This window comes from Cupressus sempervirens, chromosome 2 (assembly GCF_028749045.1).
Source record: "Cupressus sempervirens isolate cs-2001-9-10 chromosome 2, ASM2874904v1, whole genome shotgun sequence".
In the NCBI taxonomy this organism is placed as follows: domain Eukaryota; kingdom Viridiplantae; phylum Streptophyta; class Pinopsida; order Cupressales; family Cupressaceae; genus Cupressus; species Cupressus sempervirens.
The window spans coordinates 553,674,912-553,700,506 of record NC_143119.1 but is presented as its reverse complement, the minus strand read 5'-3'; the positions used below and the strand labels follow the sequence as shown (position 1 = coordinate 553,700,506).

General features: G+C 48.2%; 2 non-coding genes across 2 annotated transcripts in view; both read left to right on the top strand.

Annotated features, from left to right (window-relative positions):
* Positions 1–22,945: 22,945 nt before the first annotated feature.
* On the top strand, positions 22,946–24,755 carry LOC149573591 (18S ribosomal RNA). Its single transcript, XR_016360662.1, has one exon. It is a non-coding gene; the product is annotated as an 18S ribosomal RNA (ribosomal RNA).
* A 711-nt stretch (positions 24,756–25,466) lies between these two features.
* The window catches only part of LOC149573590 (5.8S ribosomal RNA), a 154-nt gene continuing 25 nt past the window's right edge, over positions 25,467–25,595 (top strand). Inside the window, exon 1 of the ribosomal RNA XR_016361232.1 lies at positions 25,467–25,595. This exon is cut by the window's right edge and continues 25 nt beyond it. This is a non-coding gene — a ribosomal RNA (5.8S ribosomal RNA).

The window sequence follows — 25,595 nt, the reverse complement described above, 5'->3', positions numbered from 1 at the left end:
CCGAGCCATACTGCCCGAGCCGATCTGGGTGAGCCATTCTGGCTGACCCGATCTGGCCGAGCCATTCAGGGCAAGCCATGCTGGCCGAGCCAATCTGGGTGAGCCATTCTGGCTGAGCCGATCTGGGCGACCCATTCTGGCTGAGCCATGCTGGCCGAGCTGTTCTGGCCGGGCCATGCTAGCCGAGCCGATCTGGGCGAGCCATTCTGGCCGAGCCGATCTGGCTAAGCCATGTTGGCCGAGCTGATCTGGGTGAGCTATTCTGGCCGAGCCGTTCTGGCCGAGCCATGCTGGCCGAGCCGATCTGGGCGAGCCGTTATGGCTGAGCCGATCTGGCCGAGCTCCAAAAATGGTGTCGTGGATGGCTGTTTGGTCGCCTCTATGCCAACTCGATCGGCACAACATTGGGAATGGTTCAACAGCGGTTGTCGTTCCAATGTGTCATCGGGATGTCTTGGAATGCGGCCCTTCAAGGGCGAGCTTGCGTCTAGCACTTGGATTGTGCGTCATCACAAGTGAATGGGGAGATCTCTTTATGAACGGTGGCATGGCGATTGCAAGAGAAAATTGACTTAGTAGTCGGAGCATTGGCCTCAGGCCATTGTGACGGCCTTGCAATTTCTCTATAATTGCAACCTATGTTTGCGCAGTAGCAGAGTTTGCATGTAAGATTGGCCTTTGTTCTTGACGGTTCCAAGTACTCTCACCGAGTCACCAAGTCACCATGCTGGCCGACCCGATCTGGCTGAGCCAATCTAGGCAAGCCATGCTGGCCGAGCCAAGCTGGCCGAGCCGATCTGGGCAAGCCATGCTGGCCAACCCGATCTGGGCGAGCCATTCTAGCCGACCCGATCTGGCCGAGCTCCAAAAATGGTGTCGTGGATGGCTCTTTGGTCACATTTTTCATTGAATTGGATTTTTAAGGGAGTTGTCTGTGCTATCACAGATTTCTAATGCAGAGCGAGCCTCACACTAATAGCTTATATAGGAGAGGTTGTTGCCGTGAGCCTCTCCCATGCCGCTTTCATTGATTCAACATTGGTGTCTAGGCGGATCAGATTGTTGGGTTTTCAAATGGTGTATGCTGATGTTGAATCAATGAAAGGGGCATGAAGCGATCTCAGTGCTTTTCCTCGGCTCTCCTTTAGATCATGTTTTCTGATGACTCAATTTTGGAAAAGGTGAGACAGCGGTTGCCGATCCATGGCGTGTATTTTTGGTGATTTTAAAACTTGATCTAAACATGAGCCCTTGTCTAGCACTCTGGTGTTGCTTGGTATAATGGCAATTTGCTATGGGTGCTCGGCGCTCTAGCAATTTTTCATGGTGTACTTGTCGTGGCTACATGGGAGCTTTAATATCGAAAGCTCTTGGCGAAAAATGGTGGCCGAGCCATGCTGGCCGACCCGATCTGGCTTAGCCATTTTCGTCGACCCGATCTGGCTCTCGTTTCTCACTCCATTGGCACAAATTCGAGAGTTGTTCGACAGTGGTTGTCGTTCCAATGTGTCATTGCGGTGATCTGGAGAGCGATGCTAAGTTGGGGAGCTTGCGTCTAGCATTTGGGGATGTTTATGCAAGCGAGCAGGGGAGCTTCTCTTATCGGAACCTCTCCGTGGCCTTTGAATATAGACCCAGTGCCGACGATATCGATGGATACGAGCCTTGGATTATAAAATTGTTCAGCTAACATTGGTTTTTATGAGAGATGGGTACGAAAGCACTTCCCGATCAATACGCGGGAGTTCCCTAAGATCGCCTCTGTGCCAACTCGATCGGCACAACATTGGGAATGGTTCGACAGCGGTTGTTGTTCCAATGTGTCATCGAGATGTCTTGGAATGCGGCCTTTCAAGGGTGAGCTCATGTCTAGCACTTGGATTGTGCATTGTCACAAGTGAATGGGGAGATCTCTCTGTAAACAGCGGCATGGCGATTGCAAGAGAAAATTGACTTAGTAGTCGGAGCATTGGCCTCGGGCCATTGTGACAGCCTTGCAATTTCTCTATAATTGCAACTTAAGTTTGTGTAGTAGCAGAGTTTGCATGTTAGATTGGCCTCTGTTCTTGATAGTTTGAAGTACTCTCATGGAGTTAGCAACTCACCATGCTGGCCGAGCCGATCTGGCTGAGCCATGCTGGCCGAGCCATTCTGGCCGAGCCGATCTGGGCGAGCTCCAAAAACGGTGTCGTGGATGGCTGTTTGGTCACATTTTTCATTGAATTGGATTTTTAAGGTTTTTGTCCGTGCTATCGCAGATTTCTAATGCAGAGCGAGCCTTGCACTAATAGCTTATATAGGAGAGGTTGTTGCTGCGAGCCTCTCCCATGCCCCTTTCATTGATTCAACATTGGTGTCTAGGCGGATCGGATTGTTGGGTTTTCAAATGGTGTATGCTGATGTTGAATGAATGAAAGGGGCATGAATTGATCTCAGTGCTTTTCCTTGGCTCTCCTTTAGATCATGTTTTCCGATGACTCAATTTTGGGAAAGGTGAGGCAGCGGTTGCCGATCCATGGCGTGTCTTTTTGGTGATTTTAAAACTTGATCTAAATGTGAGCCCTTGTCTAGCACTCCGGCGTTGCTTGGTATAATGGCAATTTGCTATGGGTGCTTGGCGCTCTAGCAATTTTGTCATGGTGTACTTATCGCTGCTACATGGGAGCTTTAATATTGAAAGCTCTCGGCAAAAAATGGTGGCCGAGCCATGCTGGCCGACCCGATCTGGCTTAGCCGTTTTCGTTGACCTGATCTGGCTCTTCTTTCTCACTCCATCGGCACAAATTCAGGAGTTGTTCGACAGTGGTTATCATTCCAATGTGTCATTGCGGTGATCTGGAGAGCGATGCTAAGGGCGAGAGCTTGCGTCTAGCATTTGGGGATGTTTGTGCAAGAGAGCAGGGGAGCATCTCTTATCGAAACCTCTCCGTGGCCTTTGAATATAGACCCAGTGCCGACGATATTGATGGATACAAGCCTTGGATTCTAAAATTGTTCAGCTAACATTGGTTTTTGTGAGAGATGGGTACGAAAGCACTTCCGGATTGATTCGCGAGAGCTCCCTAAGATTGCCTCTATGCCAAATCGATCGGCACAACATTGGGAATGGTTCGACAGTGGTTGTCATTCCAATGTGTCATCAGGATGTCTTGGAACGTGGCCTTTCAAGAGCGAGATCGCGTCTAGCACCTGGATTGTGCCTCATCACAAGTGAATGGGGAGATCTCTCTGTGAACGACGGCATGGTGATTGCAAGAGAAAATTGACTTAGTAGTCGGAGCATTGGCCTCGGGCCATTGTGACGGCCTTGCAATTTCTCTATAATTGCAACCTATGTTTGCGCAGTAGCAGAGTTTGCATGTAAGATTGGCCTTTGTTCTTGACAGTTCCAGGAGATGACCTCCGGAACTTTTGGATTGGGCCCCTTCAAGGTGAAATTCATCCAGTTGATTGGATGAGCTTGATGACCATTTCACTCCCTTGGCTCCATGAATTCAAATCCCATCCAGCTGCCGTGAAGCCATCCCGATTTTGCTGTGCGAGGGCTCTCTCCCCAGAGTTGTTCTCTTTGCAACAACTTCTTTGGCAAAAAAATTTTGGAATGGTTCGACAGCGGTTGTCATTCCAATGGTGCCGTTGTGGTGGTTGCCTGGGCAGCAATTTGAAGGGTGAGCCGTCATCTAGCAGTTGGGCTGCGCATCACGAGTGACAAGGGAGCCTATGTAATCGGAAGCTCCCTGTGACCATTCGATGAGAAGAGCCATTGCTTGTGTGAGAAAGGATGAATGAAGCCTCGGATTCCAAATGAAATCAACAACATCAGATGTATATATAAGAGCGGAATGAAGCAGCAGCCCATTTTCCATGCATGGCTCCCCAAAGTTGCTCATCTTTCTCACTCCATCAGCAAAAATTTGAGAGTTGTTCGATAGCAGTTGTCGTTCCAATGTGTCATTGCGGCGATCTGGAGAGTGATGATAAGGGCGGGAGCTTGTGTCTAGCATTTGGGATGTTTGTGCGAGCGAGCAGGGGAGCTTCTCTTATCGGAACCTCTCCATGGCCTTTGAATATATAGACCCAGTACCGACGATATCGATGGATACGAGCCTTGGATTCTAAATTTGTTCACAGCTAAGATTGGTTTTTGTGAGAGATGGGTATGAAAGCACATCCCGATTACTACGTGGGAGCTCCCTAAGGTCGCCTCTGTGCCAACTCGATCAGCACAACATTGGGAATGGTTCGACAGTGGTTGTCATTCCAATGTGTCATCGGGGGATATCTTGGAAAGTGGCCTGGACTTTCAAGGGCGAGCTCGCGTCTATCACTTGGATTGTGCATCGCGTCGCAAGTGAATGGGGAGATCTCTTTGTGAACGGCGGCATGGTGATTGCAAGAGAAAATTGACTTAGTTGGAGCATTGGCCTCGGGCCACTGTGATGGCCTGGCAATTTCTCTTTAATTGCAACCTATGTTTGCGCAGTAGCAGAGTTTGCAAGTAAGATGGTCCTTGTTCTTGAGAGTTCCAAGAGATGACCTCCAAAACTTTTGGATTGGGCCCTTTCAAGGTGAAATTCATCCAGTTGATCGGATGAGCTCGATCACCATTTCAGTCCCTTGGCTCCATGAATTCACATATCCTAACCGATGACAATCTTGTGCTCCTTAGACGACCTCATAATAAATTGGGTCATGGATGGCTGTTTGGTTAGAATTTTCAACGATTTGGATTTTTATGGCGGATGTCGGCATGTTCGCTAATTTCTAATGCAGAGCGAGCCTTGCACTAATAGCTTATATAGGAGAGGTTGTTGTCGCAAACCTCTCCCGTGCCCCTCTCATTGATTCAATGGCGGTGTCAAGGCGGATGGAAATGTCGAATTTTGAAATGGTGGACACCGACGTTGAATCAATTGGAGGGGCATGAAGCCCACCCTCGAGGTGCTATTCCTCGACTCTCCTTTAGATCATGTTTTCTTGTCACTCAGCTGGCGTAATTTCAGAAAGCAGTTGGGCTGCGCGTCACGAGTGACAAGGGAGCCTTTATGATCGGAAGCTCCCTGTGGCCATTCGATGAGAAGAGCCATTGCTTGTGTGAGCAAGGACGAATGCAGCCTCGAATTCCAAATGAAATCAACGACATCGGATCTATATATAAGAGAGGAATGAAGCAGCAGCTCGTTTGCAATGCACGGCTCCTAAAAGTTGCTATTCTTTCTCACTCCATCGGGGCACAAATTTGGGAGTTGTTCAACAGTGGTCATCATTCCAATGGTGTCATTGTGGCAAAATTTGTTCATAGCTAAGATTGGTTTTTGTGAGAGATGGGTATGAAATCACATCCTGATTGCTACGCGGGAGCTCCCTAAGGTCGCCTCTGTGCCAACTTGATCGGCACAACATTGGGAATGGTTCGACAGTGGTTGTCGTTCTAATGTGTCATCGGGGGATTTCTTGGAAAGTGGTCTTTCTTTCAAGGGCGAGCTCGCGTCTACAACTTGGGTTGTGCGTCGCGTCACAAGTGAATGGGGGATGTCTTGGAAAGTGGTCTTTCTTTCAAGGGCGAGCTCGCGTCTAGCACTTGGATTGTGTGTCACGTCACAAGTGAATGGGGAGATCTCTCTATGAATGGCGGCATGGTGATTGCAAGAGAAAATTGACTTAGTCGAAGCCATTGGCCTCGGGCCATTGTGACAGCCTCGCAATTTCTCTTTAATTGCAACCTATGTTTGCGTAGTAGTAGAGTTTGCATGTAAGATTGGCCTTTGTTATTGACAGTTCCAGGAGATGACCTTCAGAACTTTTGGATTGGGCCCCTTCAAGGTGAAATTCATCCAGTTGATTGGATGAACTCGATGACCATTTCACTCCCTTGGCTCCATGAATTCAAATCCCATCCAGCTGCCGTGAAGCCATCCCGATTTTGCTATGTGAGGGCTCTCTCCCCAGAGTCGTTCTCTTTGCAACAACTTCTTTGGCAAAAAAATTTCGAAATGGTTTGGCAGGGGTTGTCGTTCCAATGGTGCCATTGTGGTGGTTGCCAGGGCAGCGATCTGAAGGGCGAGCCGTCGTCTAGCAGTTGGGCTGCGCATCACGGGTGACAAGGGAGCCTTTGTAATCGGAAGCTTCCCGTGACCATTCGATGAGAAGAGCCATTGCTTGTGTGAGCAAGGACGAATGCAGCCTCAAATTCCAAATGAAATCAATGACATCGGATCTATATATAAGAGCGGAATGAAGCAGTAGCCCATTTGCCATGCGCGGCTCCCAAAAGTTGCTTATCTTTCTCACTCCATCAGCACAAATTCGGGAGTTTTTTGACAGTGGTTGTCGTTCCAATGTGTCATTGCGGTGATCTGGAGAGCGATGATAAGGGCGGGAGCTTGTGTCTAGCATTTGGGATGTTTGTGCAAGCGAGCAGGGGAGCTTCTCTTATCGGAACCTCTCTATGGCCTTTTAATATATAGACCCAATGCCGACAATATCGATGGATACGAGCCTTGGATTCTAAATTTGTTCACAGCTAAGATTGGTTTTTGTGAGATATGGGTATGAAAGCACATCCTGATTGCTACGTGGGAGCTCCCTAACGTCGCCTCTGTGCCAACTCGATCAGCACAACATTGGGAATGGTTCGACAGCGGTTGTCATTCCAATGTGTCATCGGGGGATGTCTTGGAAAGTGGCCTAGCCTTTCAAGGGCGAGCTCGCGTCTATCACTTGGATTGTGCATCGCGTCGCAAGTGAATGGGGAGATCTCTCTGTGAACGGCGGCATGGTGATTGCAAGACAAAATTGACTTAGTCGGAGCATTGGCCTCAGGCCACTGTGATGGCCTAGCAATTTCTCTTTAATTGCAACCTATGTTTGCGCAGTAGCAGAGTTTGCAAGTAAGATGGTCCTTGTTCTTGAGAGTTCCAGGAGATGACCTTCAGAACTTTTGGATTGGGCCCCTTCAAGGTGAAATTCATCCAGTTGATCGGATGAGCTCGATGACCATTTTAGTCCCTTGGCTCCATGAATTCACATCTCCTACCCGATGACAATCTTTTGCTCCTTAGATGACCTCATAATAAATTGGGTCGTGGATGGCTGTTTGGTCAGAATTTTCAACGATTTGGATTTTTATGGCGGATGTCGGCATGTTCGCTAATTTCTAATGCAGAGCGAGCCTCGCACTAATAGCTTATATAGGACAGGTTGTTGCCGCGAACCTCTCCCGTGCCCCTCTCATTGATTCAACAGCGGTGTTAAGGCAGATGGAAATGTCGGATTTTGAAATGGTGGACGCCGACGTTGAATCAATTGGAGGGGCATGAAGCCCACCCTCGAGGTGCTATTCCTCGACTCTCCTTTAGATCATGTTTTCTTGTCACTCAGCTGGCGCAATTTCGGAAAGCAGTTGGGCTGCGCGTCATGAGTGACAAGGGAGCCTTTATGATCGAAAGCTCCCTGTGGCCATTCGATGAGAAGAGCCATTGCTTGTGTGAGCAAGGATGAATGCAGCCTCGGATTCCAAACGAAATCAATGACATCGGATCTATATATAAGTGCAGAATGAAGCAGCAGCTCGTTTGCGATGCGTGGCTCCCCAAAGTTGCTATTCTTTCTCACTCCATCGGGGCACAAATTCGGGAGTTGATTGACTGCGGTTGTCATTCCAATGTGTCATCAGGGGATGTCTTGGAAAGTGGTCTTTCTTTCAAGGATGAGCTCGCATCTAGCACTTGGGTTGTGCGTTGCGTCACAAGTGAATGGGGGATGTCTTGGAAAGTGGTCTTTCTTTCAAGGGCGAGCTCGCGTCTAGCACTTGGATTGTGCGTCGCGTCACAAGTGAATGGGGAGATCTCTCTGTGAATGGCAGCATGGTGATTGCAAGAGAAAATTGACTTATTCGAAGCCATTGGCCTCGGGCCATTATGACGGCCTGACAATTTCTCTTTAATTGCAACCTATGTTTGCGCAGTAGCAGAGTTTGCATGTAAGATGGGCCTTGTTCTCGAGAGTTCCAGGAGATGACCTCCGAAACTTTTGGATTGGGCCCCTTCAAGGTGAAATTCATCCAATTGATCGGATGAGCTCGATGACCATTTCAGTCCCTCGGCTCCATGAACTCACATCTCCTAACCGAGGACAATCTTTTGCTCCTCTGTCGACCTCATAAAAAATTGGGTCGTGAATGGCTGTTTCGTAGGAATTTTAAAGGATTTGGATTTTTAAGGCGGATGTCGGTGTGTTCGCTAATTTCTAATGTAGAGCAAGCCTCGCACTAATAGCTTATATAGGAGAGGTGTTTGCCATGAGCCTCTCCTGTGCCCCTCTCATTGATTCAACGCCGTTGTCAAGGCGGATGGATATGTCAGATTTTGAAACGGTGGACGCCGATGTTGAATCAATTAGAGGGGCATGAAGCCCACCCTGGATGTTCTATTCCTCGACTCTCCTTTAGATCATCTTTTCTTCTCACTCAGCTGGCACAATTTTGGAAAAAGGTTTGGCAGCGGTTGCCATCCCTCACCGCGTCTACTCGGTGATTTTAAAACTCGATCTAAAATGGGAGCCATCGTCTAGTACCTTCATCTGGTGTTGCTCGGGTATTGCATAAATTTATGCCATCGGTGCGAATCCCCCAACAAATGCCTATGCTTGGACCCTCTCTTAGATCACCTTCTTCAATCACTCGACCGACGCAACTACGGAAGAGACTCGGCAGCGGTTGCCATTCTACAGTACGTCTGTTCAGCGATTTCAAAGTTGATCTAATGGCAAGCCCTTGTCTCTAGCCATGAGGTGGGTGCTTGGCGCTCTAGAAAAAAAATTTTATGTGCCTATCGTGGCTACAAGGGGAGAGGTGGTTGCCGCGAGCCTCTCCCGTGCCCCCCTCATTGATTCAATGCCACTGTCAGGGCGGATGGATATGTCAGATTTTGAAACGGTGGATGCCGACGTTGAATCAATTAGAGGGGCATGAAGCCCACCCTCGAGGGTGCTATTCCTGGACTCTCCTTTATATCATGTTTTCTTGTCACTCAGCTGGTGCAATTTCAGAAAAAGGTTTGGCAGCGGTTGCCAACCCTCACCGCGTCTACTTGGTGATTTTAAAACTCGATCTAAAATAGGAGCCCTCGTCTAGCACCTCCATCCAGTGTTGCTCAAGTATTGCATAAATTTATGCCATCGGCGCGAATCCCCCAACAAATGCCTACGCTTGGACCCTCTCTTAGATCACCTTCTTCGATCACTCGACCGACGCAACTACGGAAGAGACTTGGCAGTGGTTGCCATTCTACAGCACGTCTGTTCACCGATTTCGAAGTTGATCTAATGGGAAGCCCTTATCTTTAGCCATGAGGTGGGTGCTTGGCGCTCTAGCAAAATTTTTTGCATACCTATTGTGACTACAATGGGAGAGGTGGTTGCCGCGAGCCTCTCCCATGCCCCCCTCATTGATTCAATGCCGCTGTCAGGACAGATGGATATGTCGGATTTTGAAATGGTGGACGGTGACGTTGAATCAATTAGAGGGGGCATGAAGCCCACCCTCGAGGGTGCTATTCCTGGACTCTCCTTTAGATCATGTTTTCTTGTCACTCAGCTAGCGCAATTTCAGAAAAAGGTTTGGCAGCGGTTGCCAGCCCTCACCGCGTCTACTTGGTGATTTCAAAACTCGATCTAAAATGGGAGCCCTCGTCTAGCACCTCCGTCCGGTGTTGCTCGGGTATTGCATAATTTTTTGCTATTGGCGTGAATCCCCCAATGAATCCCTAGCCTTGGACTCTCTCTTAGATCACCTTGTTCGATCACTCGACTGACGCAATTACAGAAGAGGCTTGGCAGTGGTTGCCATTCCACAGCGCATCTATTCAGCAATTTCAAAGTTGATCTACTAATGGCGAGCCCTTGTCTAGCCATGAGGTGGGTGCTTGGGGCTCTAGCAATTTTTTGTGTGCCTATCGCGGCTACAATGGGAGCTTTGATAACAAAAGTTCTCGGCGACCCTCCCTAATAGAAATTAGTGCTGGTGTTCGCGAAAGACACGTTATTCAGATTTTTGGAATATTGGCACCAGCATCATTTCTATTGGGAGGGCCGTGAAGCCATCCCAATTTTGCTATGCGAGGGCTCTCTCCCCAGAGTCATTCTCTACACAACAACTTCTTTGGCACAAATTTTTTAGAATGGTTCGGCAGCGGTTGTCGTTCCAATGGTGCCATTGTGGTGGTTGCCTGGGCAGCGATCTGAAGGGCAACCCGTCGTCTAGCAGTTGGCCTGCGCATCACGAGTGACAAGGGAGCCTTTGTTACCGGAAGCTCCCTGTGGCCATTCGATTAGAAGAGCCATTGCTTGTTTGAGAAACGACGAATGCAGCCTCGGATTCCAAATGAAATCAATGATTTTGGATCTATATAAGAGCGGAATGAAGTAGCAGCACAACCCGTTTGCTATGCGCGGCTCCCCAAAGTTGCTCTTCTTTCTCACTCCATTGCCACAATTTTGGGAGTTGTTCGACAGTGGTTGTCATTCCAATGTGTTATTGCGGTGATCTGGAGAGCGATGCTAAGGGTGGGAGCTTGTGTCTAGAATTTGGGATGTTTGTGCGAGCGAGCAAGGGAGCTTCTCTTATCGGAACCTCTCCGTGGCCTTTGAATATATAGACCCAGTGCCGACGATATTGATGGATGCGAGCCCTTGGATTCCAAATTTGTCCACAGCTAACATTGGTTTTTGTGAGAGATGGGCATGAAAGTACATCTCGATTGCTACACGGGAGCTCCCTAAGGTCGCCTCTGTGCCAACTCGATCGGCACAACATTGGGAATGGTTTGACAGCGGTTGACGTTCCAATGTGTCATCGGGGGATGTCTTGGAAAGTGTTCTTTCTTTCAAGGGTGAGCTCGCATCTAGACCTTGGATTGTGCATCGCATCACAAGTGAATGGGGAGATCTCTCTGTGAATGGCGGCATGGTGATTGCAAGAGAAAATTGACTTAGTCGGAGCCATTGGCCTCGGGCCATTGTGACGGCCTCGCAATTTCTCTTTAATTGCAACCTATGTTTGCGCAGTAGTAGAGTTTGCATGTAAGATGGGCCTTGTTCTCGAGAGTTCCAGGAGATGACCTCCGGAACTTTTGGATTGGGCCCCTTCAAGGTGAAATTCATCCAGTTGATCAGATGAGCTCGATGACCATTTCAGTCCCTCGGCTCCATGAACTCACATCTCCTAACCGATGACAATCTTTTGCTCCTCTGCCGACCTCATAAAAAATTGGTTCATGAATGGCTGTTTGGTAGGAATTTTAAAGGATTTGGATTTTTAAGGCGGATGTCGGTGTGTTCGCTAATTTCTAATGCAAAGTGAGCCTCGCACTAATAGCTTATGTAAGGGGTGGATGATTCGCATAAGGGGAAATGCTGTCCCTCGGTTGAGACAGAGGTCTTTAAGAGGTTTGTCGGCTGTATGAACAATTTCTATTGCGAAGTGGGCTGGGCACTTATAACTATTATAGGGGGAAGAAGAGTACCCCGACCAATCTAAAATGAACGTCTACGTGATTGCTTTTATTCTCCAAAGCGAAGTGTCATGGTGCAAAGATGCAAGGAGGCACACAACAGCTATCAATGAGCAGAGTGTTCAAAGATTGCAGTGTGGTGATGTGAAGCAGAGTAGAGATAGTGAAGTGCTAAGAGATAGTTTGACTTGGGCTCCCCAATTGGGGGAGGCCTGGGTCCTATCCGTGTAAGTCAGCCAGGGGTCAAGAGAGATTCAGGGTTGCTTCGGAAAGTTCCAACGACACAGGGTGTTGGGGGTGTGGAATCTACGTGAAGAGCAACAGCCAAGGTTGGGTGAGGTGCATATGGTTGTGCCAGTGTTCTAAGAGTGGATGCACAACTAGGGGTGGGAACTTGTATTGGGTGCTAGGGAAAGCACTCGGGTAGTGATCAAAAATACTGTTGAGCTTGATGTAACACGGGCCAAGGGCCATTTGTGACAATCAATAAAGCTACTTGTTACCCCAAAATACTGTGTTCATTGTGTGTTGAGCTTTATTCCACTGTGCAAAGATATTTTGTATTATGCTGACCAAGTGTATGCAGGAGCTAAGCTAAGGGAGTAAGGATACAGGTGTAGTTTGGGATCGTCCCATCTGGGGGAGATCACCAGTGCCGCACGAGGTAAAAATCTAGCCCCATGACAGTTGGTATCAGAGCCAATCGGCTTGATACTCCTAGCTTGATAGCCAATACTGAGTAGATGTCTGGAGAAGAGACCTGGATGTCTGGAGAAGAGGCATCATCGGAGGAGTACTCCGCAGGGAGACCTCCAAGGCCTAATATCAACACTGGGCCTAGGAACACACTGAGGGGAAGTGATAGAATCAACGACTTGGAAAGTCGAATGGAGTCCATAGAGGACACAACCGCAGCTCATAGGATAGGGCAACTGGAGGCGGATGTCAAAGAAATTTTGGAGGACTCTGGGAGAGTGACAATGGAGTTACAGTCTCTTACGCAAGAGCACAACTCACTATCCGATGATCATGCTCTTTTGGGAGAAGCTCACAAGAAGTTGCGAGATGATCATGCGGCATTGTCAACTGAATTCCAAACCTTATTAGGGGAGCATAATACCATGATTTCAGACTGCCAGACTTTCGTAGCAGAGGTGTAGAGGTTAGTCAAGGAGGTTGACTTCATGAAGGAAGTCTTCACTCAAGGAGGTGGAAGCAAGGCCAGGCACAAGAGGAAGCCCCCTGAACCCTATGATGGAAAGAGGGATGACAAGGTGTTGGAAAATTTTGTATTTGATATGGAAAGATTTCTGAAATCACTCAGAGGTTACACCAATGAGGAGAAGCTTGATGAGGCGGTTTGTTGTCTCTCAGGTGAGGCCAAGTCGTGGTGGAGAACCAGGCTGGAAGACCAGAAGGTAGGAAGGCCAGTTCCAACAGTGAGTAATTGGGAAGACTTGAGTGCACTGCTCAAACAATAGTTTAAGCCCGAGAGTGCAGACTTGGAACTGAGGTATAAATTCAGATATATGAGGTAGATGGGGTCACTGAGGGATTACATCCAGACCTACCGGACATATATGCTGCAAATGCCAAACTGGGTAGAGGAAGAAAAAGTGCATTTCTTCATAACCGGCTTGAAGCCAGGGCCAATGGCTGAAGTAAGGAAAGCTAGACCTCAAATAGCTGAGGAAGCCATTGCCATTGCGGTCATTCTCGAAGATCACCAATTCGGCAAGGATGCCAACAACAGTGGGCCATTTCAAAAAAGTGAGAAGAAGCTGTTCCAGAAGAAGAATGACGAGAAGAGTAGTGGGACTACAAAGTCAGCTGGACCTTCTTCAAGCACAAAGATGACAGGGTCATCAAAACCTAAAGACAAGAAGGAAATGGGCAAGAAAAGTGGTGATGAGGCAAAGGCCAAGTCTAAGAACCCAAAGAACAAGGGGTGTTTTGTCTGCGGCAACAAAGGCCATTGGGCTAAGGAATGTCCAGAGAGACAGAGGCTGTCTTCAACGCAGAATGAGATTGCGGAGAAGGATGGTTCATCGTCAGTGATGGGGGTGATCCAAGGGTTGGGCGCAGTCAGGGATGCACCACAGAAGAAGGCTATAGCAGCCAAGCCCAAGAACATGAACAGATTGTTGTATGTGGAGACCGTGATGAATAACAAGGTGACCATGGGGATGGTAGATTTAGGTGCCACACACAACTATATCTCAGCTAGGAGAGCTATGGAACTGGGACTTAAGGTGCAACCAGGAACAAGTTCCTTTAAGGTAGTGAACTCACCTGCCAAGCGAGTAACTGGTGTTGTGAAAGGCACACTAATGAAAGTAGGCATGTGGCAAGGCCACATGGATCTTATGGCAATTGAAATGGATGATTTTGAGTTGATTTTGGGGCAAGAATTTTTTAGATTGGGTAAAGTGGAAGTGATGCCTCATTTGGAGTCAATTTTGTTCTTAGATCCGCAACACTCATGTATGGTGAAGACATCAGATAGGCGGCAGTCTGGGAAGGCTCCAATGGTTTTAGCTATGAGCATGAATAAGGCAGCCAGAAAGAAAGATAAAGAACCCATGTTCTTGGCAGCACTACTTGGAGGTTGGGATGAGCTAGAAGGAGTCAAGGTGACACCGATTCCAATAGAAGTAGAGGAGGTCATATTGGATTTTGGAGACCTCATGCCAGCTAAGTTTCCCACACAACTCCCTATCAGAAGAGCTATAGATCATAAGATTGAGTTGATACTGGGGGAAAGGCCTCCTGCTCAGGCACCATATCGGTTGTCAGGGCCTGAGATGGTTGAACTTAAGAAGCAGTTGGAAGAATTTCTTGAGGCAGGGTATATCAGACCGTCCCGTTCTCCATACGGAGCTCTTGTGTTGTTTCAAAAGAAGAAAGATGGAACATTGAGGTTATGCATCGACTTCAGAGCTCTAAATAAGTTAACCATCAAGAATAAGTACCCCCTCCCACTCATTGTAGATTGTTTTGATCGCTTATCAGGAGCGAGGGTGTTCAGCAAGCTTGATCTAATGCATGGCTATTATCAAGTGAGGATTGTTGTAGGGGATGAAGAGAAAGTTGCATGTGTGACAAGGTATGGGTCATATGAGTTCATGGTGATGCCTTTTGGGTTATGCAATGCGCCAGCAACATTTTGCACACTCATGAACGATGTGTTTCACCCTCTATTGGATAAGTCTGTGGTGGTGTATTTGGATGACATCCTGGTATACAGCAAGAATATGGAGGAACACAAGCAACATCTAGCAGAAGTTTTTGAGTTGCTTAGGGAACACAAACTATATGTGAAGAAGGAAAAGTGTTCCTTTGCTCAAGAGGAGGTGCACTTCTTGGGTCATATAGTGGGTCACGGTCTGATTCGTCCAGATCCAGAGAAATTGCAAGCCATCAGGGATTGGGAACCCTTGAACAATGTTCATGAAGTGAGGCAATTTCTGGGTTTGGCAAACTACTACAGGAAGTTTTTTGAAGGGTATTCTAAGCTTGCGGCCCCTTTGACAGATCTCTTGAAGAAGGACAGAAAATGGTGGTGGTCAGATAAGTGTCAGAATGCATTCGACGGATTGAAGGAGAAGCTCACTTCTTCACCAGTGTTGGCACTACCTGATTTCACAGGGTCATTTGAAGTCCAATGTGACGCTTCAGATTATGTAGTTGGGGGAGTGTTAATGCAAAATGGACATCCCGTTGCATATGAGTCAAGGAAGTTGCAGGACAGGGAGAAAAATTATCTTGCCCATGAGAAAGAGATGACAGGGATCATACATTGTCTCAGGACTTGGAGACATTATCTCTTGGGGACACAGTTCATTGTGAAGACAAACAATGTCTCCTCAACATATTTCAAGACTCAAGCCAAGTTGACACCGAAGCAGGCCAGATGGCAAGAATTTCTGGCAGAGTTTGACTTTGAGATCCTGTATAATCCAGGAAAGCAGAATGTGGTGGTAGATGCTCTAAGTCGAAAGGGACAGTTAGTTGCTATTGGGGAGGATCAAGGGGCTCAGCTAAGGGCTAGCCATGTGACATTATCCGAGGAGGTCATGAGGACAATCAAGGAAGGATATCAAATAGATCCTCAGGCAGCTGAATTGTTCAAGCAAGCATCAGAGGGTAGAACTTGCAAGTTCAGTATTCAAGATGGGTTATTGGACTTTACCCAGGATCGAGTCTACCTTCCCAAGTTGAAGAATGTAAGGAGGGAGGTCCTACATGAATGTCATGATAGTCCTTGGGTAGGGCATCCAGGGTAGAAGAGGACCCTTGCATTGCTTGAAAGAGGGTGCAAGGAGGAGGATGCTGTGGACTACTTTTTCAAGAATGTGGTGAAGTATTGGGGTGTTCCATTGAGTATCATCAGTGATCGGGACGCAAGGTTCACCAGAACATTTTGGAAAGAGTTGTTCAGATTGATTGGGACAAAGTTACTCATGTCAACGAGTCATCACCCAGAGATAGATGGACAGACGGAAAGGATCAATGGGATTCTGGAAGACTATCTGAGACACTTTGTTTGGTCAGACCAATCCAATTGGCCAAGGCTATTGGACTCAGCTCAGTTCAGCTACAACATGCAGAAGAGTGCATCGAGTCAGTTCTCACCATTTGAGTTAGCCACAGGCCAGCAACCACTGACTCCTCATACTGTTTTGAGTGGATACATAGGAGAAAGTCCAGATGCAAGAAAAAGGTTGCAAGAGTGGCATGACCAGGTAGATCTTGCAAGGCATAATTTGGTCAAGGCTGCTGAACGAATGAAGCACTATGCAGACTCAGGAAGGATGAGTGTGGATTTCAAAGTGGGTGACAGGGTCTTTTTGAAGATGGATTCAGTTCAGTTCAAACCACCCAAGGGATTGAGTACAGCATTGGGAAGGTGCTATGATGGGCCTTTTTCAGTTGTTCAAAAGATAGGAAAGGTGGCATACAAGCTGAATTTGCCAAACCACATGAGGGTTCATAATGTGTTCCATGTCAGCCAGCTCCATCCGTATCATTAGGATATGGTGGACGATAGCAGGAATGTTTCGACACGAGAGCCAACGTTTATCAAGGACAGACCAGGGTTGGATGTGGAGGAGGTGATTGCTGTTAGGAATCGGGGATATGGTAATAGAAAGTGGAGAGAATTCTTGGTTCATTGGCAGGGCCAGACCAGGGTGGAAGCAACCTAGGAGCGAGCTGAGAACATGTGGAAATATGAAGAAAAAGTGTTGGAGTTTCTTAACCGAGACTCCAGCTTACCTCTTTAAGCCATCCAGCTTGGAGTTGGGTACCTCTGCAGCGTTGTGTAGGCAGTGTTGCCGGCGTCAGGGACGTCGCCTATTTTAAGTGGGGGAGGATGTAAGGGGTGGATGATTCACATAAGGGGAAATGCTGTCCCTCGATTGAGACAGAGGTCTTTAAGCGGTTTGTCGGCTGTACGGACAATTTCTATTGTGAAGTGGGCTGGGCACTTATAACTATTATAGGGGGAAGAAGAGTACCTCGACCATTCTAAAATGAATGTCTATGTGATTGCTTTTATTCTCCAAAGCGAAGTGTCATGGTGCAGAGATGCAAGGAGGCACACAACAACTATCAACGAGCAGAGTGTTCAAAGATTGCAGTGTGGTGATGTGAAGCAGAGTAGAGATAGTGAAGCGCTAAGAGCCAGTTTGACTTAGGCTCCCCAATTGGGGGAGGCCTGGGTCCTATCCGTGTAAGTCAGCCAGGGGTCAAGAGAGATTCAGGGTTGCTTCGGCAAGTTCCAACGACACAGGGTGTTGGCTATGTGGAATCTACGTGAAGAGCAATAGCAAAGGTTGGGTGAGGTGCATATGGTTGTGCCAGTGTTCTAAGAGTGGATGCACAACTAGGGGTGGGAACTTGTATTGGGTGCCAGGGAAAGCACTCGGGTAGTGATCAACAATACTGTTGTGCTTGATGTAACACGGGCCAAGGGCCATTTGTGACAATCAATAAAGCTACTTGTTACCCCAAAATACTGTGTTCATTGTGTGTTGAGTTTTATTCCGTTGTGCAAAGATATTTTGTATTGTGCTGACCAAGTGTATGCAGGAGCTAAGCTAAGGGAGTAAGGAAACAGGCGTAGTCTGGGATTGTCCCATCTGGGGGAGATCGCCAGTGCCACACGAGGTAAAAATCTAGCCCCGTGACAACTTATATAGGAGAGGTGGTTGCCGCGAGCCTCTCCCATGCCCCCTCATTGATTCAATGCCGGTGTCAAGGCAGATGGATATGTCAGATTTTGAAATGGTGGACGCCGACGTTGAATCAATTAGAGGGGCATGAAGCCCACCCTGGATGTGCTATTCCTCGACTCTCCTTTAGATTATATTTTCTTCTCACTCAGCTAGCAAAATTTTGGAAAAAGGTTTGGCAGTGGTTGCCATCCCTCACCGCGTCTACTCGGTGATTTTAAAACTTGATCTAAAATGGGAGCCCTCGTCTAGCACCTCCGTCCGGTGTTGCTTGGGTATTGCATAAAATTATGCCATCGGCGCGAATCCCCCAACAAATGCCTATGCTTGGACCCTCTCTTAGATCATCTTCTTCGATCACTCGACCGATGCAACTACAGAAGAGACTTGGCAGCGGTTGCCATTCTACAGTGCGTCTGTTCAGTGACTTCGAAGTTGATCTAATGGCGAGCCCTTGTCTCTAGCCATGAGGTGGGTGCTTGGCGCTCTAGCAAAATTTTTTGCATGCCTATCGCGGCTACAATGGGAGAGGTGGTTGCCACGAGCCTCTCCCGTGCCCCCCTCATTGATTCAACGCCGCTGTCAGGGCGGATGGATATGTCGGATTTTCAAACGGTGGACGCCGACGTTGAATCAATTAGAGGGGCATGAAGCCCACCCTCGAGGCTGCTATTTCTTGACTCTCCTTTAGATCATGTTTTCTTGTCACTCAGCTGGCAAAATTTTGGAAAAAGGTTTGGCACCGGTTGCCAGCCCTCACCGCGTCTACTCGGTGATTTTAAAACTCGATCTAAAATAGGAGCCCTCGTCTAGCACCTCCATCCGGTGTTGCTCGGGTATTGCATAAATTTATGCCATCAGCGCGAATCCCCCAATGAATGCCTACGCTTGGACCCTCTCTTAGATCAGCTTCTTCGATCACTCGACCGACGCAACTACGGAAGAGACTTGGCAGCAGTTGCCATTCTACAGCGCATTTGTTCAGCGATTTCGAAGTTGATCTAATGGCGAGCCCTTGTCTCTAGCCATGAGGTGGGTGCTTGGTGCTCTAGCAAAATGTTTTGCATGCCTATCGTAGCTACAATGGGAGAGGTGGTTGCCGCGAGCCTCTCCCGTGCCCCCCTGATTGATTCAACGCTGTTGTCAGGGCGGATGGAAATGTCAGATTTTGAAACGGTGGACGCCGACGTTGAATCAATTAGAGGGGCATGAAGCCCACCCTCGAGGGTGCTATTCCTGGACTCTCCTTTAGATCATGTATTCTTGTCACTCAGCTGGTGCAATTTTGGAAAAAGGTTTGGCAACGGTTGCCAGCCCCTCACCGCGTCTACTTGGTGATTTTAAAACTCAATCTAAAACGGGAGCCCTCGTCTTGCACCTCCGTCCGGTGTTGCTCGGGTATTGCAAAAATTTTTGCCATTGGCGCGAATCCCCCAACGAATGCCTACACACTTGGACCCTCTCTTAGATCACCTTCTTCGATCACTCGACTGACGCAATTACGGAAGAGACTTGGCAGCGGTTGCCATTCTACATCGCGTCCGTTCTGCGATTTCGAAGTTGATCTAATGGCAAGCCCTTGTCTATAGCCATGAGGTGGGTGCTTGGCGCTCTAGCAAAATTTTTTGCAAGCCTATCGCAGCTACAATGGGAGAGGTGGTTGCCGTGAGCCTCTCTCGTGCCCAGCTCATTGATTCAATGCCGTTGTCAGGGTGGATGGATATGTCAAATTTTGAAATAGTGGACGCCGACGTTGAATCAATTAGAAGGGCATGAAGCCCACCTTCGACGGTGCTATTCCTGGACTCTCCTTTAGATCATGTTTTCTTGTCACTCAGCAGGCACAATTTTGGAAAAAGGTTTGGCAGCGGTTGCCAGCCCTCACCGCATCTTCTTTGTGATTTTAAAACTCGATCTAAAATGGGAGCCCTCATCTAGTACCTCCGTCCGGTGTTGCTCGGGTATTGCATAAATTTTTTCCATCAATGCGATTACCCCAATGAATGCCCTACGCTTGGACCCTCTCTTAGATCACCTTTTTCGATCACTCAACTGACGCAATTACGGAAGAGACTTGGCAGCGGTTGCCATTCTACACCGCGTCTATTCTGCAATTTCAAAGTTGATCTAATGGCGAGCCCTTGTCTCTAGCCATGAGGTGGGTGCTTGGTGCTCTAGCAAAATTTTTTTGCATGCCTATCACGCCTACAATAGGAGAGGTGGTTGCCGCGAGCCTCTCCCGTGCCCCCCTCATTGATTCAATGTCGCTGTTAGGGCGGATGGATATGTCAGATTTTGAAATGGTGGACACCGACGTTGAATCAATTAGAGGGACATGAAGCCCACCCTCGAGGGTGCTATACCTGGACTCTCCTTTAGATCATGTTTTCTTGTCACTCAGCTGCCGCAATTTCGAAAAAAGGTTTGGCAGCGGTTGCCAACCCTCACCACGTCTACTTGGTGATTTTAAAACTCAATCTAAAATGGGAGCCCTCGTCTAGCACCTCCGTCTGGTGTTGTTTAGGTATTGCATAAATTTATGCCATTAGCCCGAATCCCCCAACGAATGCCTATGCTTGGACCCTCTCTTAGATCACCTTCTTTGATCACTCAACCGACGCAACTACGGAAGAGATTTGGCAGCGGTTGCCATTTTACAGCGCGTCTTTTTAGCGATTTTGAAGTTGATCTAATGGCGAGCCCTTGTCTCTAGCCATGAGGTGGGTGCTTGGCGCTCTAGCAAAATTTTTTGCGTGCCTATCGCATAAAGCATGTTTTCTAGTCACTCAGCTGGCCCAATTTTGGAAAAAGGTTTGGCAGCGGTTGCCAGCCCTCACCGCGTCTTCTTGGTGATTTTAAAACTCGATCTAAAATGGGAGCCCTCGTCAAGCGGCTCTATGCCAACTTGATCGGCACAACATTGGGAAATGGTTTGACAGCGGTTGTCGTTCCAATGTGTCATCGGGGGATGCCTTGGAAAGTGGCCTTTCAAGGGAGAGCTTGCGTCTAGCCCTTGGATTGTGCATCGCATCACAAGTGAATGGGGAGATCTCTCTGTGAATGGTGGCATGGTGATTGCAAGAGAAAATTGACTTAGTCGGAGCATTGGCCTCGGGCCATTGTGACGGCCTTGCAATTTCTCTTTAATTGCAACCTATGTTTGTGCAGTAGGAGAGTTTGCATGTAAGATGGGCCTTGTTCTTGACAGTTCCAGGAGATGACCTCCAGAACTTTTGGATTGGGCCCCTTCAAGGTGAAATTCATCCAGCTGATCGGATGAAGCTCGATGTGCTTGTATCTATTCCGAGACGGTAATGATGGTCATTAATCTGTGGCGGTGAGTATTATCCCATTCGGTAATCACAATGGCGGAGCTGGTGGGAAGTACTTGTCGCTTTGTTTTGATGGATATACCCTATATGTAGGTGTCTGCATGGCTTGCAACACACTACACATTTGGTGTTTGATTCTAAGATGCGCTTGTTGCTGAGTGTGTATGGAGTTGTATCTTTTAGCCAAGGGCTCCCTCTCATTGGCACGTTCTATCATTGCATTTTTATCCTGCCCGAATGGCAAGAAGGAAAGAGATGGTTGCACGGGTGCATTGCTCGACGTCCCTAATTTCATCAAGGGTCCACTCTCCACCCTAAGTTTTTGCCGATCGGTAGAGCCTTGGGATTGAGAGGGGGGCCGGCGAAAGGTTTGGTTGCCGCATAATTTATTCGCTAGTGCATTCTCGGTGCGTGCTTGCCTCTTCACTGTCTCATCCTACAGAAGTGCATGGCACTGTCGTGACAGCCTTTTGTGGTCCAGGCCAGTAGAAGCGTAGAGTATTATCGATAATTTTTTTTTGGATGCGGAAACTCTCCATGCCCTATCCTGCCCTGTGCGATCCGAATGGCTGCGGCTCGTGGGTTCTGCGGGAGATACTCTTCTTTGGCTCCCCCCTAAAGAGAGCATTTGGTGTTTGCATTGTGTGGACAAAAAGCCCAAGGCATTTCATCTCTCTCTTCAGATGCAAAATTCTAGGAGGGCTTGTTGAAGTATGGCCGTTTGTACGGGGTGCACCAAAAAGCGTGTAGGGGGCATATGCCTAGGAAATGGATGTCTCTGAGTGTCCTTACTCGGTCACGTACGCGGTGTACATCTTTGCATTATGACCCTGCTGCGAGCATTTGTGATTTGAGCATTTTGGGGGAATGGGTTTCGTACGAGATGTTCTTCTCAGGCTCCTGCGAACCAAAGCGCTTGTCTTTGCAATGCTCCGACAAGTGCAGGCCCAACATGTTTGTCTAGGGGAAGAAATCGCACGAATTCTTTTTGCCGAGATGTGGGTGCTCGCAGGTGGTTCCCTCACAGTGCCAATTCTTTGGTATGTGCATGTGCATGAGATTGAAGCTTGTCCGACAACGCTAGTGTGAGTGTTCAGCCATAGGAACTTTTTTGTACCTGCGCTGGCAGATCACATGTCATGGGGAACGGTTAGTGAGGCTGTGCTGGGAAAGGAGATATTTGCCAGAGGTTAGACATGTCCGTGTATGCGGGCAGGCTCTCATCACCTATAAATGTGTGGAGGGGGTGTTGTTATACACGATGCCCTTGAGCAGCCTTATAATTGAGGTGGTTGCGTGCACAGTGATGCCCCCGCCAATCGCATAACCAGCCATGTTTTTGACTCTCACGGCCCTTCACCCTTCAGCACGGTGGTCTCCGTTGGCACTTCGGCAACCAGCTCTTCGTCATGGAAAAATGTTTGTTGCAATCAAGAAGGATTTTGTCTATGCAGGTGCACCTCAATAGGCATGTAGGAGGCATATGCCTGGGAATTGGATGTCTCTGAGTGGCCTTACAATTGAGGTGGCTACGTGCGCAGTGCATCTCGTACAGACTCGAGGCTTCTTTCCGAGTAGTGGCAGAAATGAGTTTGAGGGTAAAGGGTTCCGTACGAGATGTTCTTCCCAGGTGCCTATGAATCAAGGCTCCCTGTTCGGCCCTCTCCGATCGACGATGGGACACTTTCCTCTTGTGCGAAATCTTTGAGCGTTGCAAGTCCTGCATGTGCTGTGAACATCATTCTTGTTGCTTGTGCGGCAGATTATGTTTGGATGCATGACGGAGTGAATGCAAATTTTGGTTTCCCATCACGACGGGCATCCCTTGGCTGTAGCAGGTCTTGGGGGTCCCCTCATTGTTAGAAGCTACCTGGTCGATCCTGCCAATAGTCATATGCTTGTCTCATAGATTAAGCAATGCATGTCTAAGTATGAACTATTTCAGACTGTGAAACTGCGGATGGCTCATTAAATCAGTTATAGTTTCTTTGATGGTACTTTGCTACTCAAATAACCATAGTAATTCTAGAGCTAATACGTGCACCAAATCTCGACTCTCAGAAGGGATGCATTTATTAGATAAAAGGTCGGTGCGGGCTCGCTCGCTATTCCGGTGATTCATGATAACTCGACGGATCGCACGGCCTTTGTGCTGGCGACGCTTCATTCAAATTTCAGCCCTATCAACTTTCGATGGTAGGATAGAGGCCTACCATGGTGGTGACGGTGATGGAGAATTAGGGTTCGATTCTAGAGAGGGATCTTGGGAAACGGCTACCACATCCAAGGAAGGCAGTAGGCGCGCAAATTACCCAATCCTGACACGGGGAGGTAGTGACAATAAATAACAATACTGGGCTCATCGAGTTTGGTAATTGGAATGAGTACAATCTAAATCCCTTAATGAGGATCAATTGGAGGGCAAGTCTGGTGCCAGTAGCTGTGGTAATTTCAGCTCCAATAGCGTATATTTAAGTTGTTGCAGTTAAAAAGCTCGTAGTTGGACCTTGGGTCGTCACGGTCGGTCCGCCTTCTGGGTGTGCACTGGCCCTCACATCCCTTCTGCCGACGGTGTGTTCCTGGCCTTAATTGGCTGGGTCGTAGTTCCAGCACCGTTACTTTGAAAAAATTAGAGTGCTCAAAGCAAGCCTACGCTCTGAATACATTAGCATGGAATAATGCGATAGGAGTCTGGTCCTGTTCCATTAGCCTTCGGGACTGGAGTAATGATTAATAGGGACTGTCGGGAGCATTCGTATTTCATTGTCAAAGGTGAAATTCTTGGATTTATGGAAGACGAACCACTGCAAAAGCATTTTCCAAGGATGTTTTCATTAATCAAGAACGAAAGTTGGGGGCTCAAAGACGATCAGATACCGTCCTAGTCTCAACCATAAACGATGCCGACCAGGGATCGGCGGATGTTGCTCTAAGGACTCCGCCAGCACCTTCTAAGAAATCAGAGTGTTTGGGTTCTAGGGGGAGTATGGTCGCAAGGCTAAAACTTAATGGAATTTACAGAAGGGCACCACCAGGAGTGGAGCCTGCGGCTTAATTTGACTCAACATGGGGAAACTTACCAGGTCTAGACATAGTAAGGACTGATAGATTGAGAGATCTTTCTTGATTCTATGGGTGGTGGTGCATGGCCGTTCTTAGTTGGTGGAGCGATTTGTCTAGTTAATTCCATTAATGAACGAGACCTCAGCCTGCTAACTAGCTACGTGGAGGTTCCCCTTTGCGGCCAGCTTCTTAGAGGGACTATGGCCTCCTAGGCCATGGAAGTTTGAGGCAATAATAGGTCTGTGATGCCCTTAGATGTTTTGGGCCGCACGCACGCTACACTGATGCAACCAACAAGTTTCTCTCCCTGGCCCGAAAGGTTTCGGAAATCTTGCCAAATTGCATCGTGATGGGGATAGACCATTGCAATTATTGATCTTCAACAAGGAATTCCTAGTAAGCGCGAGTCATCAGCTTGCATTGGCTACGTCCCTACCCTTTGTACACACCGCCCGTCGCTCCTACCAATTGAATGATCCGGTGAAGTGTTCGGATCGCGGCGACGATGGCGGTTCCTGTCAGCGACGTCGCGAGAAGTTCACTAAACCTTATCATTTAGAGGAAGGAGAAGTCGTAACAAGGTTACCGTAGGTGAACCTGCAGTAGGATCATTGTCGGTTCTAGACCCTGAATCATGTAGGGGATGGAGCTGGCATCCTCCCTGCCCCCGAAATCTTGGCGACGTGTGGACACTCAGCCCTGCATGATGTGCTGGATGGCCAAGCTACAGGTCTAGCACCGTCGAGGTCGAGGGTCACATCGAATGCCCATGATCAAAAGCGTGGATTCCCCGTGGGGCAAAGAAGAGACTCGGATGCAATCTAGATTATAGGATCGGTGCCTTCGAACGACATCCGCGTCGGAGCGAGAGGTCTCTGCTCAGTTGCAGTTCAGAGGAGGTCCAGGCCTTGTCCCCCGTTGAGATTTCACGGTCTGATCGCGTGTGCGGCGCTGTGCTAGGGATCCGTCGTTTCAACGATGGCAAGTCGGGACTGCCGCAACCCCCTGTTTCCTTGCCCAAGTGTGTTGACTCGTCACTTGGAGCGTTCTGTGTTTAGGATGGGTGCACTCGCATGATTTGCGGGGCAGGGGTCCCGTCCGCTGACATGGCTCTCCCATGCGTCGCCTCCCACCTTTGCGAGGGGATGGGGCGGGGACACACCACAGTGTTCCTCGTCGCACCCATTGGGTGCTCGGGGTTCGGGATGTGTCAACACCCAACAACACACGGGTGCATCGCGCACCTTAGAAATCCAAAGAACGAAGTGCGAGCCAGTGCCTTGCATGCTTGGGTCGCCAAAAGGTAAAAACAAAACCAAAATCATGACTCTCAGCAATGGATATCTCGGCTCTCGCCACGATGAAGAATGTTGCAAAATGTGATACTTAGTGTGAATTGCAGAATCCCGTGAATCATCAAGTCTTTGAACGCAAGTTGCGCCCGAGGCCTCGAC